This window comes from Festucalex cinctus, chromosome 19 (genome assembly GCF_051991245.1).
Source record: "Festucalex cinctus isolate MCC-2025b chromosome 19, RoL_Fcin_1.0, whole genome shotgun sequence".
Classification (NCBI taxonomy): Eukaryota; Metazoa; Chordata; class Actinopteri; order Syngnathiformes; family Syngnathidae; genus Festucalex; species Festucalex cinctus.
Window position 1 is genome coordinate 1,448,265 of NC_135429.1, and position 20,413 is coordinate 1,468,677.

The window sequence follows — 20,413 nt, forward strand, 5'->3', positions numbered from 1 at the left end:
AGATAGTTATGCAGAGGTGTGCTTATAACCATTTTTTTTTATTATTATTTTTTCTTTTAAGACAAATGATACTATTTATAGTCGCGTGGGGGGTGGGGTGGGGGGGGGAGAGATGTTTTCTTCTTACTAGGGATGACAGAAAATAATTACGAAGCACTGGCTTAAGTCATCTTTAGTTATCTTCCGATGTGAATAAATCATTTAAAAAGCTAATCTGCTCTTATAAACTCCTCCAAATGATATAAACAAAACCAAAATAAGATGGGGGGGAAAAAAATGTGTGCTTCTCCACTGTACCAGAGGGAGGCAGTGACACACCTCAGTGTGACAAGGTGTCTTTGCAGTAGCAGTCATTAATCACATATTGTCTCCAGGTGTTCACCTGTTGGATTGACGTGACGTGAAATGTGATGTTTTCATCTCTTCAGGGTTTCAGTTCAATGGTTTGACTTGTTGTCATTGTTTGTGGCTCATTACTATTAATTGGAATGTTCAGTTGCTTTTGCAGCTAAACCACAAAGTATTAGCGCCGCAACAAACGACATTTTTAGAACATAAGTGTTTTTTTTTTTTAAATAAACTGCTAGTTTTATACCAGGGGTGCGAATCAGGCCCACAAAGGGGTTTAATCCGGCCCGTGAGATAATTTTGTCAAGCTAAAAAAATAAATAAATAAATAAATAAATTGTAATGTCGGACTAATTAATTAAAGGGGCTGTCTGCTGGTTTCACTCAGGAAAATGCACTTTTTTGAAATACAGGATTTAAACAAAAAAACAAAACAAAAAACTACTTCTCAATTTATAGATATGGGCTTTTCATAACGTGTGGGGGTGATTTTGTCCTTTTTGTAATTTAGCTTTTTTTCTAGATGGCCCTGGTTGATCTCCTTTGCTCTGCTGCCACCTGCTGGCCATTTGTGTAATAACAACCGTTCTTTGCAGTTGAGAGGCTGCATCAAAGCCTTCTGTATGCTCTAGCATAAAAAAAACAAAACAAAAAACAAACGTATAAATACGTCTTTGAGACAATTAGGACATTTAAAAACAAAAAAAAAACGAATTTACACGTCATTGGGAGTAAATGAGTTAATGAGGGTGACGTTGGAGCTTGTGAAAAGTGTGAACAATTAAACAATTTGTCTTTCATACCCGATTCTTTGGAGTTGATAAGAAACGTGAGCTGATCTGTTTTTTTTTTTTTTTTTTTTTTTTAAGGCTTTGTCTCTCGAGCGCGAACATCAGTTTTTTTTCCCGTCTCCTTTTAAGCTGCCATCTAATCCAGCAGTCATCTGAATCCCCCCCGACATCGGGATGAAAGCGCATCTCACCGGAGCCGCGGCCCCTCCGTGCGTGATCGCGAGGGAAGGCAGAAGGCCTCAGCGCCAAATGTCAGCGATTTTTTTCCCCGTGAAGCGAGCCTCATCAAAGGAGGATTAGTGTCGGGCTGACGGCTTCGCCGGACGAGCAGGTTGCGAAATCTCACGCACAAGCCAAACTTGCAGGGAGACGTGCGGCCTATTTTTTTTTTTTTATGTACGCTAGCCCGTCCCGACAAAAACTAAACGTACGCGGCGTTATCGTCAAGCTCGCACATAATTATTGAATGGTCGGGCACACACACAACTAGGGGTGTTAAAAAAAAATCGATTCGCCGATATATCGCGATACTACATCGATTCAATAAAAAAAAAATCGATTTTTTATTTTTTAAGAGCTCAGAATTGTTCATTCGGTAGTCTTACCGATTCAACGTCTTATCATCATTGCCTTTTTTTTTTTTTTTTTTTTTTTGTGTGTGAATGTATTTTTAAACTTCCATTTTTAATGGCAAAATATTCAACAAAACGTCTGACTTCGGGTTAGGATTCACACCTTGAGCATGGAAGAATGTTATATGAACGGAACATTAAGCCTTCATATTTTATTTTAATGCTGTTCAAACATGAAACAGATTACAACCGCTATAAGACTGAAATTTCAGATAAATAAATAATACATTTTCATATAAATCTTACACTCTACAAGCTTACTGATTAGTATTTTCTAAATTTGAATGGAAAAAAATCGCAACAATCGACTTATAAATTCGTATCGGGATTAATCGGTATCGAATCGAATCGTGACCTGTGAATCGTGATACGAAGTTGGCTTCAGAACTACGAAGCATTTGTGTTGTTGGCATAATTAGTGGTTGGTTGCAGCCAACTGTTTTGATGTTTTTAAACCCTGTCAACAAAGCAATTTCACAAACGGTCTCAGGCAGGATTTGATCATCAGATTTGAGCACTGGTCAGTAGGGCTGGGAATCTTTGACTGTTTCACGATTCGATTACCATTCTTGGGCCTACGATTTGATTCAGAATCGATTTTCGATTCAAAATGATTTGATTGACAAATGATTTCTGCTTCAATTTACAGATATGCAAAACATTTTCATGATCTCCTCCAGTCTGAATGACAAATGGACATTAGTGTCTTTTTTTTTTTTTTTTTTTTTTTGTCAACTGAATTTGGTCTTTATTTTTGTCGACTAAAATTAGATTAAAGCTAAAATACAATCAGATGATTAAATTATGACAAAAACTTTCAGTTTAGTCAAAAGAGTAACTAAATTAAAATTTCTTGCCAAAATTAACTGACAATTTTTTTTTTTTTCTTCTCTTATTTGTATGTCTTGTGAATCGGCGAATGCTGTGTCAGGATTGATCAGCTTGAGCGTGAATGTTGGAGGCCCAGTTGACAGAAGAACAACAATCGATACTGGCCATTCCTTGTGGACGTGTGCAACATGGAAGAAATGGAGACAGGTAGGGATCTACCTTTTTAATCTGCAGATCCTCTTTTTATTGGAAAGGTCACAGATGACCAAGCAGTCATAATCGAGAACTTACAGAAACTGTAATTGTGCTTGAGCCTTTTGAACTCAGCCGACCTCTGGATCTTATTCTGCTGTGGGATTTAAAAAAAAAAAAAGACACACTGTTGTTATCATTTTCATGTCCATTACCCTTTATGTTTTCGTTGTCTGTGTTTATGTGAGAGCTCCTAGCAGCTATTAATAGCCTGCAACGTCTTTAACAGATAAAACATTCTCGTATAGGATGTACAGAGGACCAGAAAAAAAAAAAAGATTGTACAGGCCTGAATACATGCATAGTGGAGTCTTTTCATCTCAGAAATTTGGGGCGCTAATGGCGACCCGTCAGGCTTCACAATCTGTTGGTTATTATTTTTTATGTTTCTCGGATGGTTGTGACTGTGAAGACTAGCTGGTAATTCCTCGTGTGTTTTATATGCTTGGGCAGTAAAGCCGATTCTGGAAGGGATGAAACGACTTTCATTTTAGGGCGGTGAATTCAATATATTTTCTTTGATTATATACAGAGGTGGACATTCCGTAAACGTCCGTTTTGTTGCCTACAACGAATGACGGGAAACTTCTAACAATTGTTGGACTAAGCATTTTTTTCATCTCTTATTGGATTAATCATCAATTTGTCAATGATTGAATGTTGGATGCAGACTTTAAATGATTGGAACATTGAAGGATGCCCATTTTGCTGAGGAATGACCGATTGACAATTACTATGCGATTTGGCTTGAAATATTGACGATGACGGTGATGATGTTACCACACCTATTGACGATGCTCAAAATTCATTGATGCACCCACTTCTGATAATATGAAGAAAAATACCTAATACCAATCAATATTTGTATTATGTTTTATATAATATATATTTCCACTGCATTTTACCTATATTGTAACATGCTAAGGAATTGTTGCTTTTTTTTTTCTTCTAAATCTTTAATTTGATTATTTAATCAATACAACAGTGGTGTGCTGAGCTAACTAGAATCGAGGCAAAAAATGCTTGAAAGCAACATCCCTGACTTTTACAAAAAAAAAAAAACAGCAACTATACTGCCCAGCCTTCACAATCACTGCAACTGCACCATTTCACATTCAAGATAGAACCATCCGTAGAGCCGATGCATCATTTGGCGGCCTTTGATAATCTGCATGGTTTCAATCACGCGCTCCTTCAAAAGAATTGCCGCTGCCACTTTGTCACACTTTGTTTGCATCATTTAACCGAGGCTGGCCTCTGATAACCCCCCCAATTGTCTGCCAGTGAAGAGCACCTTGTTGATGACAGCGATACTGTCGACGGACTTATTTACATGTTCGGGCTGCATCTGCGCCGGTGACATTTTTGAAAATGTGCAAGATAAAGCTCAGCCTGACACCTTTTAAAATGCAAATGAGATGTTTACATCTGTTTGGATGTGCATTGTCCTTTACCTGAACCTATTGTGGGCTTTTCAATCAGTCTGAATGAGCTTTTCTTATGAAGTATTGCGTCTTTTCATGTCTTTTTTTTTTTTTTTCTACCCGGCGTCCTATTTATGGATTTCAAAACGGCTCAAAATACAATATTTAGTTCCTCGGGACATTTGGGAGGAGCCTGTAGTACCTCGTGTGTTTAGTATTGAGCTAAGTGAACCATTTTTCAAACAACACGTTTGGAAACAAATAGAAACATCACTCTTAATTTAGAAACCTGACAAGGCAAGAAATGAGAACGATATGAAGTCGCAGTACGGTGCACTTCATTAAAGTCTTTTGTCTTCCCACTCTTGACGAAGCAGAATGTAAGTGTGCCGATGACAAGGGTGCGGACAGTTGCAAGTGATGTATTTATGGATTTTTTAATTTGACTCTGTGAAATATAGCAGCTGCAGGAAAAAAAAAAAGTTTGCGAAATTCGAGTATGAAGCACAGTCAAAATCTTGCTAATAGGAAAGAAAACATTTGGTATGTTTAAGGATGATTGAATTATTCCTCCCGTGGATTTATGAGCATAATCTGATTTATGAAGAGAGGAAAGTAAAATATTTATTTGAGAGTTTGAGTTTATTGAAAGGACAGTGTTGCGGTAACATTTAAAACGATGGCTGCGCCAGGTTTACCACAATGCTAGTTTGCATCTGTAGTCCCCATAAAATAAAATGACACAACAGCTAGAAAATTACATACAAACAAGTACCAGATACATAGCACAACATTAACTCATTCACTCCCAGCCATTTTCACATTTCGCAATCCCGTTCGCTCCCGGCTGTTTTACTGGATTTTGACTGATTTTTTGCAAGGCCCACAGAATATTGTGTTCTATTGCTATAAAAGCATGGAACCTATCAAAAGAAAGATTAAAGTCTCTTCTTCAGGGGGAAAAAAAAAAAATGTTTCCGTTTTGCAGCAATTAGCATTAGAAGAGAGCTAAGTTTCATCAGTTTTCACAAATCTATTTAAAATTGTAAGTAATTGAGCTTTTTTTCTAGATGGCTCTGGTTGATCTCCTTTGCTCTGCTGCCACCTGCTGGCCGTTTGTGTAATAACTACCATTTCTGCAACCGTTCTTTGCAGTTGAGAGGCTGCATCAAAGCCTTCTGTATGCTCTAGCATTAAAAAAAAACAAAAAAACGTATAAATACGTCTTTGGGACACTTAAAACATTAAAAAAACGTATTTACACGTTATTGGGAGCAAATGAGTTAAGGAAGTACCGTAAAATCATGTGATTTTAATATGCAATTTTTTGAACAAGAAACAAAATCCCGGCATTGTTACAAGGGTACATAAAAATCAAACGTTAATCAATGGCTAGAGTTTTTGTTTATTTTTTATAGCTAGCTAGCTAGCTAGCTGTCTAATCTTACACAAGGAAACTCTTACTTGACCAATGAATAAATAATGGCAAGATGCTCTAAGGACATCTTATTTTACTTCTGCGATCAACTCATTTATGTAATTTTTTTTTTTTTTTTAAATGAGGAGAGGGGGTATTGAACCAGAGCCATGACCGCAGAGCACTACCAGTGAGCTAAAGTTCTGGGCCACCAAACAAACGTGGGACCTTATTTGAACACTTAGGAAGTAAGGTATGTAAAAAGCTGATTTCCTTTTTTTTTCTTTTAAAAAGAAAAATGACATTTTTAAACAAAAATCGCACACACATACAAAACCCGACCTTTTATTTTTCACCGACGTCCGTTGCGATTGACTCCACGCAGTCGCGGTTCACTCGGTGTTGGTGTAAACGTGACACATGTCTTATTATTCATTTTTTGTTTCATCTTATGTTTTGTTATAAACATTGTTTTTTTTTTTTTTTGCATATATTTAACTGTTGTTGTAAGGTGGCCAGAAAGGTGCCTATTATTATTATTATTATTATTATTATTATTATTCTGATTCTGTGTCAGTCTTATGTACCGCTATGAACATCACGCATCCATTTTCTAAACGTATTTTGGGATAGTTTCAAATTAGCAGTGAGCAACGGTCCCAACGACACGAATAACATAATTAAACGTTAGCGCTAACATTTTGCGAACAAAATGCAAAAAGTTGTCAAGCATGTCTATAAACGTTACGGCCTACTAAAAGCGAGTGATCCGTGGTTTGCGCCGGCAATGACGAGTACAAGGCGGTGTGCCGTTTGAATGAATTTATGATCGGGTTAGTTTTTATAATGTATTAACTTTCTCTGCAACGGTTAATACGGTCTTCCCGGCATAAATAAGGCGATTAACAAAAAGTTGTAACTTTCTTTTATTGGTGAGCGTAACACAATGATCGTCCCAGATCGCCGCCGGCGTCTTGTCAAATCTCTCACCTCGATGCCTCACTTGATCCCTTTCCCGTCACTCTTCCCACTGGCATTGGATCCCCCCACAGGCTTCCCATCCTCCACGCTTGTTACAAACTGTCAGACGAGCTGTTCGCAGCCGTTCGCTGCGTTCACGCTGGTCGGTCAGCCCCCCCAACCCCCCCGGATTGGCATGCGCGCCGCGTCCCCTGGACTGACCTGCCCGCCTCTGTTCGTCTCCCATTAAAATTCTTGTGCCAGATCCCCAATGAGGACGAGTGTAGCAGGGTCAGCCTGGCTCGGTGGCCTCTCTCCACCTGCCTGCCTAATGAAGAAGACGCCCGCTGGGTTCATTATTAAAGCCCCGCTAATAACGGACACAGCAAGAGTGGTGATGGCAAAACAGAGAGGGTATTGGACACGGGGCGTGAGACTCTGACAAGGTGAGACATTTTTTAGCACAAAGTTAACACATTCATTGCCAGACCAGCAAAAAATGCATCATTTGACGTCTTTCTTTTTTTTTTTTTTTTTTTTCCCCGTCTATGCCAGTGAATGAGTTAAACATTTTAACTTATTATTGGGACAACTTGAGAAACATTAGAAATGGGGCTTTGGTGAAAAATCCTTAACTCATTTGCTCCCAATAACGTGTAAATACGTTTTTTTTTTTTTATGTTTTAAGTGTCCCAAAGACATATTTATAGGTTTTTTTTATTTTGTTTTTTATGCTAGAGCATACAGAAGGCAGCCTCTCAACTGCAAAGAACGGTTGCAGAAATGGTAGTTATTACACAAACGGCCAGCAGGTGGCAGCAGAGCAAAGGAGATCAACCAGGGCCATCTAGAAAAAAAGCTCAATTATTTACAATGTTGAATAGATTTGTGAAAATTGATGAAACTTAGCTCACTTCTAATGCTAATTGCTGCAAAACGGAAACTGATAGAAACGCACTTTATTTTCCTGATGAAAGAAGAGACTTTAATCTTTCTTTTGATAGGTTCCATGTCTTTATAGCAATAGAACACAATATTCTGTGGGCCTTGCAAAATCTAGTAAAACAGCCGGGAGCGAACGGGATTGTGAAATGTGAAAATGGCGGCAAGTGAATGAGTTAATTGACTTTTTTTTTTTTTTTTTTTTTAAATATACACTAGTTTCTCTCCAGGGAGAATAAGATTTTAATGTTCATAAGGAAAAAAAAAAAAAGACCAGAAAATATATTTAAAAAAAATAAAATAAATTAGCAAGTTGTAGTAATACCTAATTTATTTTGTCTTCATTAGCATATTTGTTATTGGCGTAATCAAAAAGTAATTCAAAGTAATCGAGTTACATTACTTTAATAATCTGGTACCTGGATTACGTTACTAAATACATTTTTCAACAAGTAACTGCATCGAATACGTTTTGAAAGTAACATTCCCAACCCTGATTATAAATAAAATGTTATAAGTAAAATCTATAGTTTTACTTCCATTTTTTTTGTATTAAATACTGTATTTGTTTCTTCATTATGATCTTAAATCTAAATAAGTAACATTGGAAAGTGCAATTAAAAGTTTGATATTCGATGTATCTATTTCGTGCAACAATGTGGGTGTTATTAAAGAGAGCATGAGAAATATGTATCAAAGAAATAATGTGCACGTTTATTCGACGTTGTTGTGTGGAGTTTGTATTTTGTTCTTTTGTTTATCTAATCTAACGCTGAAATGGATAACTCATCACTGCACCCAAAGTAAACCCTCTCATTTTGTTTTTAGTAGCACAGCTGGATGATATACTGTTGGTGAGCGTGTTGGGGGGGGATCAGATAAACAAACCATAAATGCCCGGACTTTTGCTGCCCTCTGAGATTATAGCCCGCTACAATGATTAATTTTAACAACCTGCGCTAATTGTCTCCACGACTTTTAGTTAACAGCAAATATGATGTAGCCATGGGTGCGTTTCTTGGCCGTCATAAAAGCATAATGAACGGCGTATTTAGCGCTGGCATTTTCTTCCCGGAGATTTGTCGGGTGCACGGGGGTCAGCCGGATGGGAATTAAAAAGATGCCACCGCGCTGCCGATGCATCGCTCTTAATTTAACTCATTCACTCCCAGCAGCCATTTTCACATTTCGCAATCCCGTTCGCTCCCGGCTGTTTTACTGGATTTTGACTGATTTTGCAAGGCCCACAGAATATTGTGTTCTATTGCTATAAAAGCATGGAACCTATCAAAAGAAAGATTAAAGTCTCTTCTTTCATCAGGAAAAAAAGTAAGTTTCTATCTGTTTCAGTTTTGCAGCAATTAGCATTAGACGAGAGCTAAGTTTCATCAGTTTTCACAAATCTATTTAAAATTGTAAGTCATTGAGGGTTTTTTTTTTCTCGATGGCCCTGGTTGATCTCCTTTGCTCTGCTGCCACCTGCTGGCCGTCTGTGTCATAACTACCATTTCTGCAACCATTCTTTGCAGTTGAGAGGCTGCATCAAAGCCTACTGTATGCTCTAGCATAAAAAAAAACAAAACGTATAAATACGTCTTTGGGACACTTGGAACATTAAAAAAAACATATTTATACGTTATTGGGAGTAAATGAGTTAAAGAAAATGAGCGGGGGAAGGGTGGTGGTGGTGGGGGAGGGGTGAGATTTATACTGTATTTGGCTTAAAATCATACCGGCGTTGTGCTGTATACAGCTTGAAAGCAGCGTTTCATATTTCACCCTCACGGGAGGCATCCCGTGAAGCCTCAGCATTTTTTATTTTTTATTTTTTTGTCTTTTGTTATGATGGATAAAGACATTGTTCTTCCCGCCTCCTCTACTAAAACTGCCATCCGCCTCTCTCCGTCGTTCCTCTCCGTCGTGCCCGTAAGCGGACCGGCAGTTCTGATGTAGGAAGCATCCTGGCCTTGATCAATGGCTGTGATTTGACTTCAATCTTAGCCGCGCCGCAAAAACCGCCACCGCCACCGGCGGGGCTGGAGACGACGCCTCCCCACCCCACGAGCGTCTGAGCTTAAGCAACCCATACCTTGCTAGCATGAGAAGGATGATATGCCATGCCATGCCATGTTTGCTCCGAATATTTCCTATTCGTTCTTTGCCGTTCATACTCGGAGGAATTGTTTGCATCGTGACCACTCGCGTTCCTCCCGATGACCTTTTTATGTCTTCATTCCCACCTGACTCGGCATAAGCACTCTTCATGCAACAGCTAATTTGCTTGCATAAAGTACCGGTAGTTGTTTTGAACACGGATCATACGCTGGTCAATTCAAGCACTGGAGCACAAGTCTTGGAGTAATTTGGGTACCTTGATTTAAAGAAACTCTCAAGTGTTGTTGTTGTTGTTGTTGTTGTGCAGAAGAGGATTCGGGCCAGTGAAGAGAGAGAGAAAAAGTTTGGCAGGATTCTCACTTTATTCTCAGAATTCTGACTTTTTTTTTCGGAATTCTCACTTTAAAGTCGGAATTCGTGAGAATTCCGACACTAAAGTACGAATTTAATCACGGAATTCTGACTTTTAAAGTGAGAATTCTAACTTTATTCTCAGAATTTCACTTTAAAGTCAGAATTCCGACGTTAAAGTCCGAATTTAATCACGGAATTCTGACTTTTAAAGTGAGAATTCCGACGTTAAAGTCCGAATTTAATCACGGAATTCTCAGTTTAAAGTGAGAATTCTGACTTTTTTTTCGGAATTTCATTTCACTTTAAAGTCAGAATTCTGACTTTAAAGTGAGAATTCCGACGTTAAAGTCCGAATTTAATCATGGAATTCTGACTTTAAAGTGAGAATTCCAACGTTAAAGTCCGAATTTAATCACGGAATTCTGACTTTAAAGTGAGAATTCCAACACTAAAGTCCGAATTTAATCACGGAATTCTGACTTTTAAAGTGAGAATTCCGACGTTAAAGTCCGAATTTAATCACGTAATTCTCAGTTTAAAGTGAGAATTCTGACTTTAAAGTGAGAATAATAGCACTAATAAAGTGAGAATTCTGAGAATAAAGTCTGTGATTACGGAGGAAGCATCCTGGGCATTCACGTTAGCTCGGCTCCCGAGTGAGTTGCGTTCAGGTACGCTCGTTTTTTTTTGTTTTTTGTTTTTTTTCAGTTTGGTCGAGAGCCGATTTTTGGGACGAGTTCTGAGACATATAAAATTCTCGAATTTTTCTGGTCATAAACCGATTTGGTTGAGAACAGAAGCGTTGTAAAACCGAAGTTTGACTGTAAATGAACGCAAACGGTTTCTTTCTCACGGTTGCGCGTCTGCACAGAATTGCAATCGTCGGGTTTTGGAAATCGTTGTTGGCAAGAAAGCGACATTCCGAGTTGAAAGGCACGAGTGTACCGAATGTATCCGGAGCTTAATCGCGTTTCCCCTCCCGATTTAAAGAATTGAGTTTTCACGCCGGCTGATGTGTGACGGTGCATCTTGTGACTTTGCTGCTTTTCACCGCCTTGCCCTGAAGTAAGTTTATTATAAACGCGGCTATTTTTGGCGACTGTTGTGAAGAGAAGCACTTGCACTGTCAAGCCCAGGGACTTTTTCATCTTGCTCGATGTGCTGCTTAAGTAGATCCTAATTCAAATTCAGTTTGCAGGAAGTGTTATTGATTTTTGCTCCTCTTACTTATTACAAGACCGTCTCCCGTCACAATTATTACATTAGTTTAGGAAATCATTTCTTTTAAGTGTTATAGCATATTGCGTATTTCAACGATTATCGGAATGTAGCGGAACCTCTGAGGTCCGTTTTTAATCAATATTTAAAAACAACTTTTCGCATAAGAAATGCATGGCTCAGTGGTAGAGCGGTTGTGGGTTCAATCCGCAACCCTTGTGTGACTAGGGGTGTGAATTGCCTATCGTATCACGATTCAATACCGATTAATCCCGATACAAATTTATCCTTTTTTTTTTTTTTTTAATTTTATATTATTTTTTTTTTCCTCAAATTTAGAAAATACCATTCAGTAATCTTGTACATGCACACTAAGATTTGTATGAAAATTATTTATCTAAAACTGAAACTTATTTATCTGATATATCTGTCGATATATCGATACATGGTTTTATGTATCGATATTGGGATATGAAAAGGCGTATCGATATTTTAAACCCAGCCCTAATCCTAACCCTAAGTAAGACGTTTTGAATATTTTTCTAACAAAAATCGATTCGGCTGCCTATTGAATCGATTCAAGAATTGCAAGCTGTAATATCGCGGTATATTGCCGATTGTCGATTTATTTTTTTTAACACCCCTACTTGTGGCAAGATCTTTCCATTTAGTATTTACCAATTGAATCATCAATAGTTAGCATGTCCGCCTCACAGTTCTGAGGTTTGCCATTTGAGCCTCAGTTCAGGTCTTCCTGTTAGGCGTTTTGCACGTTTATGGGCTCCAAAAACATGCACATTGAATTGAATTGAAGACTCTTTTCTTTAGTCTTTCCTCTGGTCTCTTGCGGTCTCCCTTATGTGTTGGAATTTAGACGTTTCTGGGATTGGTGAAAGATTCAGATTTTGTAACTGTGGGTGGACGGTGCTGGATTTCACTTTGTTTAGTCTTTCTTCCTTTGATCCTTACTCTGGTCTCACAAATGTCACACATTTTTCTTTGACTGTATTTTGGGAGCTCGATTAAACATTTGGCATTGTAGCATTTACATTTGCTCATTGATAGTTTGAATTATTATCAGTGACTGTGTGCTAATGCGGACCATAATTGACAGTCTCTTGCGTTCCTCTCAGGTCTTAAACAAACAATGTATGAAAGCCTTCAAGCGGCCTGTGGGAGGGACCGGGAGCACATTAAAAGTACGGATGAATCCAATCGGCCTGTTCGCAGACGTCCAACACAACAGGAATGCCCGTGCGCTTGGCATCGCTTCTCAAGGGCGTAATTAGCAGGATGCATGTGAGTTGTTGTTTGTTTTCGGGCATTAGTAAAGTCTGTGGATCCTGATAATAGGCTTGGCTGGGAAGTGGAGTCGATTGGCCCCGCCTTCATCCTTGGAGTCCTGATACCACTTGTCAACGCCATTGTTTATTTATTTTTTTTATTTTTTTGTTTTTTTGTTTTTTTTTAGCCTCACGTGGACATGTGATCTATGGTCTCGGGGAGCACTTAGCTGCAACTGTCAACTACAAGGCGCTTTTAGAACTGTACTCGGGCAGCTTTCGAATGAGAATCGGCCTCTCTTAAGATGCGCGCAAAAGCGGCTCCACTAATTTATGATGCGTTTTTAATGAGCACTCGGGAGCTGAGGAGACTAATAATTGAATTGATGACTATCTGAAATTGGAACATGGTGGGGGGGGGGATAATGCTTGAAAGGTCGCGTGTGAATACAGATAGCAAAAATCTTGTGAGATGCCATCTTGGCGGGTATTCACAGAAGTGGTTTTCAACAATTTTAGAAGTACTGCCTAAAAGAAATGAAAACTTAGGAGGTGTGGTAACGAAAAATGAGACAATATTATCATTTCCTTTTTTTTTTTTTTTTTTTTTTGTTCACACGGAAATTTTCTATATTGCCTCTGAGTGATTTGTGTAATAAAAATTGCGGTTGAAATAATAATAATAATAATAATAATAATTTAAAGAAAAATAATGCTATTTTCAACTAATACCGATAAAGCAATCATTTAGAAAGTGTCGATAACCGATAAGTAAGCCGAAAACTGTTTGCAGAATTAATTTGAATACAATTGAAATCAAATTGGTCGATAATTGCCGATAATTATCAGCAAATTTCTTGATGATCTGGTTTATCTGTATGACGTTGAATTGGTTGATAATTGCCACTAATTATCGGCGGATTTCTCTATTATCTGGTTTATCTGTATGTTGTCAAATAGGTTGGTCATTGCCGATAATTATCGGCAACTTTCTCTATTATTTGGTTTCTTTATATGGAATCAAATTGGCTGATTATCTGCAAAATTTTTTATTTTCTGGTTCATCTGTTTGACGTCAAATAGGTTGATTGCCGATAATTATCGGCAAATTTCTTTATCTGGTTTATCTGTTTGACGTCAAATTGGCCGATAATTGCCGATATTATCGTGCATCTCTAATTACAAACAAACAAACAAACAAAAATGCTGACTTGACTTGACTTGGTCTACCTCTTCTATATTGGGTGTAATTCCACTGTCAACCATTCGTTGGTGACTCATTTAGTTTGAGAGAAGAAAAGTTTGAAAGAAGAACAAAACAAAACCGGAAGTATTTCAGTACAGCTTACTTTTTGTTGAAAGTGATTGAATGCCGTCACTGTAATCCTGCTTTTTACGCCTACAGAAGGGGAATGCTTAAGGTTAATATTGTAATGTGCAAATTTGGCCGTGATTATTGGTGTATATTGTTTGTAAGGTTATAAGTTAAATTTGTTAGTTTGGGGGAAAAAAGGGGATGTGTTTACTATACAGAGAACACAATGTCGAGGAATCAGTATAATCATTTTACCGATTCTAGTGTACCATTATATGTTGCAATGCTATATTCATCTGCACATGATCTATTTATTGCTAGCTAGCTAGCTATCGTTTACAGTCACAGATCATCTCATTATTAGCTATAGATTTTATTAAATACGCATCTTATCATTACAGCTGAGTCAACAGATTTTTTGTTTTTGTGTGGTCAGGATTGGGGAACTGCCTCGTCGTTTAACTTTTTCTTCTTCCATAACATGCAAATGCGAGTGTTTTTTTTTTTTCAGCGGTCCATTATTCTTATATGAAGTCAGATTGTGTACTCTGTCTCATTAGTAGCTCAGTGTTTTTCCATTTCATGGGAAATTAGTTTGACTGGATGCCAGAGAATTTAAGAAAAATCTTTTTTCAAATTTGATGGTAGCAATCTCATCTGTTGCTTGTGGGATTTTATTATTATATTTACCCATTACAATTACTCGCACTTCATGAAGTGTTTGCCGTAAAGCTAAACAGACTCTTCTTAATATGGCCTAAATGAATTTAGGGTTTGCAAATGTCTAAAGAGGAAATTCAACGTTGTTGTTGTTGTTCGGCTTTGTGGCATAATCGGACACGGTTATGCTTCAGCACTTTTCAATTTGAACTTGGTCGGCTTGAGCCTGGAGCGAATCGTTAAGGGAAGTCACATTAGTCACATCCTTACTTGTTCAAATGCTGAGAGTCGAGCATCCCTCGTTTTCCTGCACATCTTCTGCTCACGTTATGGCCGGCTCAAGTGTCGCACTTGAGCAAATGCCGAGTCAAGAACTGGGCGAGTGTATATTGGCCGTACAGCCAAGTGGAAATGTTCTTCAAATCAGGGGGCGGTCCTCACTTGTTTGTATGACAACTCAAGTCGCAAGTTGAAGGTGACGGCGGACACGATCGTCGTCCGTTGCAAGCCGGCGAGACTTCCTTTTATCGCCGAGCTGCTCACTCGACCAATGACGGAAAGTTTGCAACGGTGGAGTCCAACCCAAGACACGCTTAGGACCGCCCCCCTCATTTGAATAACATTTCCACTTGGCTGTACGGCCCAGAACTGCCAAAATCCAAAATAAATAAATGACAAAATAAATGATGAAATGCATAAATAAATGACTAAATAAATGTCTAAATAAATTGCTAAATAAATAGATAAATGATGAAATACATAAATGACTAAATAAATGTCTAAATAAATCACTAAATAAATATATAAATGAGGAAATAAATAAATGATGAAATAAATAAATGACAAAATACATAAATGTCTAAATAAATAGATAAATGGCGAAATAAATAAATGACGAAATACATAAATAAATGACTAAATAAATAGATAAATTACAAAATAAATGACTAAATACATAAATAAATGACGAAATACATAAATAAATGACTAAATAAATGTCTAAATAAATCACTAAATAAATAGATAAATTACTAAATAATTGATGAAATAAATAAATGACGAAATACATAAATAAATGACTAAATGTCTAAATAAATAAATGACTAAAAGTGAAAATAAAAACTGATTTATTTCCATTTATATTTTTTCGATATAATTTTCAAATTATATATATCTTTATTCATTTTTATTTTCACTTTTAGACATTTATTTATTTAGTCATTTATTTATTTTGAATTTTGGCAGTTTTGGTCCTCCATAGTTTTTGAGAAAGGATAGCGGTCGAGAGCACAGAGGTACCATTTTTAATTTGGAGGTGCAACTGTTAGTGACCCAAAGTACCCATCATATCATTGTTATTCTTTGCCAGGACGGGCCGGCAAAGGCTTGTATCTTTTTGGCGTACGGAAGTCGCTTGTGTTCAGGGGATGACAATTGGCGAAGGGGTGCGACTAGTTTGAGAGGAGGCCATTTCACGCAACACGGCTTCCGGGATGTCTTGTCATCGGGGATGGCGAAGAAAGGCAGCGTCTCTTTCATAGCTGGCCAAACCAAGCAACCAGGCATTCAAAGCCCTCCACGAGACAATATCGCCCTCACTAATGCCATGTGGGGGGGCTTTCCTGTTCCCCGTGTTGAAGCCTGTCAACCTGAAACCATTCATAGAAACCTGAACGACTCTCAAGTACTTTGACACAACGTTTGTTTGGTTTTGCCACCGTAAAGCAGATTGCCGATGCACATATTGTTCTCAGAAGATGAAAATGAGCATTTTTATTTTAGGTTTCAGTAGAAACTAGTAAGTTTGATTTGGTTGCTCTGAGTAGTGAGAATCACAAAGCTTTCATTGTTGTCACTTTTGTCTCAGTTACCTCATTCAATCCTTCGCACTCGGCATTTTAACTGGATTTTGACTGATTTTTGCAAGGCCCACAGAATTGTGTGTTCTATTGCTATAAAAAACATGGAACCAACCAAAAGGAAAAATCGGGGGGGGGGGGGGAATCTCATCATGGCTTAAGCCTGCCCCCCGTATACACTTCCGACTGTGTTTTCTGGACCTTGTTCTCATCCAATACATCAGAAAGCAAAGCAAGTAACATTGTGCCATTGTGAAAGACAAAGAAATTCAAATGCTATATGTTTTGTCAATGCATTTCTTCATCCTTTTTCCATTCTACCGCATTATAAGGCGCGCCTTCAATGAATGACATATTTTAAAACTTATTTTTTTCCCATATAATATCGCTAAAGTAGAGGCTGGGGTTACGTTACGCATCCATTAGATGGTGCTGCGCTAAAGGGAATGTCAACAAAACAGTCAGATAGGTCAGTCAAACTTCATTAATAGATTACAAAGCAGCTTTCTGACAACTCTATTCACTCCCAAAATGAATAAACAGCTGTTTTTATTATTTTCTCTCAGGCAATGTATTAGCATTAGCTCGCGATCCAAGATGGCGGGATCTTCTGCGCATGCTGCATCGCCGATCGTGCAGGGTCACCGATAGCGTCTTGACCTGCTGCGGCTCAGTATTGATCGTGGCAAGCAAGAAGAGCATTTTCATTTTCATCATTTTCCGTTACAAGTGATGGCCATTATTGCGAAAGCCGAAAGTCTAGCTGCTGTTATTGTCTAAAACTGTTGGGCCAAAGTCTGAAAGGCATTTTATTTGCTCATTTCAGAACATCTACTGTCGTTTTTGTTCTACTTCTGAGCTTTTATAACTGCCTTATATCTTGTTTAAATTGTCACTCCCTTACTTACCGCTCCGTCACCGGTTTTCATCTTCAGTGGCACGCTCTTAATTATTGCTCTTACTTTATTTATTTGCCGAGCCTGCCCTCTTTATTTTCCTCGCTGCCGTTTTATTCTCATTTCCTTCAGTCGTCCTTTGCATCGGCAACGCGACGCTAAACTAATTGAGACGGTTTTTGGATGGCTTCCCTTTTTCATTATCCGTGAAATTAATTGCTGTTCTTCAAATTCATTTGATTTGTCTTTATTGGCGTAATCTGGTTTGCTAATATTTTGGGCGTGACTGAAACAAAGCGTGTGAGAAATTTTAGATGTTTTATGAGCAACATGCGTCTGTCACAGTCTGGGAGACGGAAAGAAATGCAAGTTGGTTATTTTCTTGTATTTGCTTCTTCCTATTAAATCGATTTGCAAGGGTGCACACCAACTGTGTTTTTACAGGATTTTTTTTTTTCCACTGCAGTGGCTTCCTTGTAGTTTATTTACCAACATAAGTTGAACCTGATCCCAAATTGAATTGGATTTATCTGAAGTAAGACTTGACATTAGCTAGCACAACATGTGCAGTCTAACAATGTGTACACTCCCATCTAAAATTTTTGCAACAGAGCGACCAATTCCTTTTTTTTTTCTATTTTTTTTTTCCCCCTCTAAATCAGGGGTGTCCAAACTTTTCCATTTGAGGGCCACATACAGAAAATCAGAGGGATGCAATGGCCACATAATGTTATGGAGAGAAATTGTGTTTAGTTCTAAAAATGGTACAAATAATTTATTTGTGCTTTTGCATATTTAGAAAAAAATGCTACAGTATATAACCCAATTTATTTGTAATATGGCAGTCGGGTTATTATAGTTCTGGAATTTTTCATTTTAGTTTTTATTTTGTTTTGTTTAGTTTTTTTTAATTTAGTTAGTTTTCGTTTTCACGGTGGTTCTGTTCGTTTTTTCTTAGTTTTAGTTCTTTAATAAATGCTTAGTTTTAGTTTAGTTCGTTTCAGTATTCGTTTTATTTGTTTTTTTTTATGTGTATTGTGCGCAATATTTAAAAAAACAGCATGGGCGCGACGTCTTTATTCCAGTTTATATCAAAATAAATCTACTAAAAATCACATTTCAAATCATCCCCAAAGGCTCATGCATTCAATTAATTAGCAAAGGACATGTTTGCTATAATTATAGTTTTGTTTTAGTTAGTTTTGTAAGCATAAAATGTAGTTTCATTTAGTTTTTCTTTTTTTAAAAAACTTATTTTATTTCGTTAACGAAATTGTTTTTTGGAATTTTATTTTTTTCGTTAGTTTTAGTTGAACTAAAATAACCTTTTAATAGCATCTGTTTTTCGACCCTTTCCCTTCTTACTTTGACCATCTCCAAACATTTATTTTATTTTATTTTATTTTATTTGAACTCCAGTCAAATGCCATTTTTAGCATATGTCGCGGGCCACTAAAACATGGACGGCGGGCCGCAAATGGCCCCCGGGCCTTAGTTTGAACACCACTGACTTAGATGGTGTATATGTTGCGTATTTCTATTTTTTTTGTAAACATGCCTTAATTGGATTGGGAGTACACCGCTTGGGGTTATTCAATACATTGAGCCAAATCCAGAGGTTGTGACTTTGCAGGAATGGGATCAATTATGCAGTACGTAAAGGCGTTTACAATGGGCTGCATGCCAGTTTTCTTTGCTCTTGGCTACTGGTCATGTCTTCAGGTCATCAAATGCTTGCTCTCATCATTACCTCTTCTTCTGTGGAAACGTAATATATGTACTATTCGTAATTACCCTGTTTTTGAAGGACAACTGGGCCAGACATTTTTATTATCCGATCTCATTTTTTTTTTTTTTTTTCTTTCCCCCCCCTTTTGCTTGAAGCAGTCTTATAACATCATGGAACCTGATGGAAGATTCTCAGTCTGAAGATTTCTCATCGAAACAGTAATAGTAAACAAAACCATAAATCAGCGCCGCTCTCAAAGGCTTTTTACACATGCAACTCGCGTTGAACAAAACAGAAATCCCCGTAATTTATACGCAAACTGACACGCTTTTAAATGGATAACCGCCTCCGTCGAATATTCGTCAAGCATGCGAGATGCACGGCCTATCGGATGCCAAGAACAACACCTCGCAAAAAAAAAAAAGAAAAAAAAAGGAACTGTTAGCTCAGCGTGTGACTGTCCCCATCAGCTTGGCGAGGTGAGTTAAATGAAAGGAAAAGAACATGCAGAGCAGAGATCAAAAAAAGCTTCGCCTCCGGTGAGTTTGTAATTACAATGGAAGCAGATATATTTCCATACTTAATACAGTGGATGAAGATTGCTCGGGGGGGGGGGGGGGGGGCACTAATACAAAACAGCAGCAGGAAAAGTCATATAGAAGTCAGACTGTAAGAAATGGCGCTCATTATTCCTCTGAATATCCAAATATACTGTACAAACTTCTAACAAATGGTTGGTTATTGGTGAAATAAATATTCAGGCTTAGATAGGCATACATATTTTTGTTTGCTTAACACATTCATTCCCAGACCAGCAAAAAATAAATAAAATGCATCATTTGACGTCTTTTTCCGTCAATGGCAGTGAATTAGTTAATAAACCTCTTGAGCATTGAAATATTTTGCATCATCAAGTGTTCATTTGAACGCATCCAAGTGCTGCTCTGATCTTATAGCAAATATTTTGTTTTCTCAGACTAGATGCGAACAACGAAAAAGTGAACGTAAACGCTACAGTTTGCAAGACATCTGCCTGCGTTTTATTGAATACTGTACTTGACAAACACGCCAATTGTATTGGCATTCTTGCCAAGCTTCAAACTGGCATGGTTACGCCCAGTCGGAAAATGATCAATGATGAAGAAAATCCCTTCTATTTAACACGTCCTGCTCACAATGGTTGCCAACCATGATGTGGCTTCTGACTCTAGAATCAACTAACAAACGAAAAACAAATGTCACACGTGACCTCATCATCCAATAATCCATTTGTTTGGTCGATAATCTCCAGAGGTGTTTGACTGTGGTGCTCAAAATGTGGTCCAACAATTGACTTCAGTTACTACCAACGGGTCAGTGGTTAATCAGCATTGAGATTTGTGTTCCA

General features: G+C 37.8%; 1 protein-coding gene across 6 annotated transcripts in view; it reads left to right on the forward strand.

Moving 5' to 3' along the window:
* rbms3 (RNA binding motif, single stranded interacting protein) overlaps nucleotides 1–20,413 on the forward strand; it is a 268,599-nt gene that overhangs the window by 7,321 nt on the left and 240,865 nt on the right. For 2 of the 6 annotated variants that reach the window (XM_077507156.1, XM_077507157.1), the window contains exon 3: nucleotides 2,703–2,809. The gene's annotated coding sequence lies outside the window, so the exon portion shown is untranslated. Of the gene's footprint in view, nucleotides 1–2,702; nucleotides 2,810–5,844; nucleotides 5,949–6,815; nucleotides 7,102–12,489; nucleotides 12,584–20,413 lie in introns of those variants that run through there. The other 4 variants (XM_077507158.1, XM_077507159.1, XM_077507160.1 and 1 more) reach the window with 4 other exon arrangements.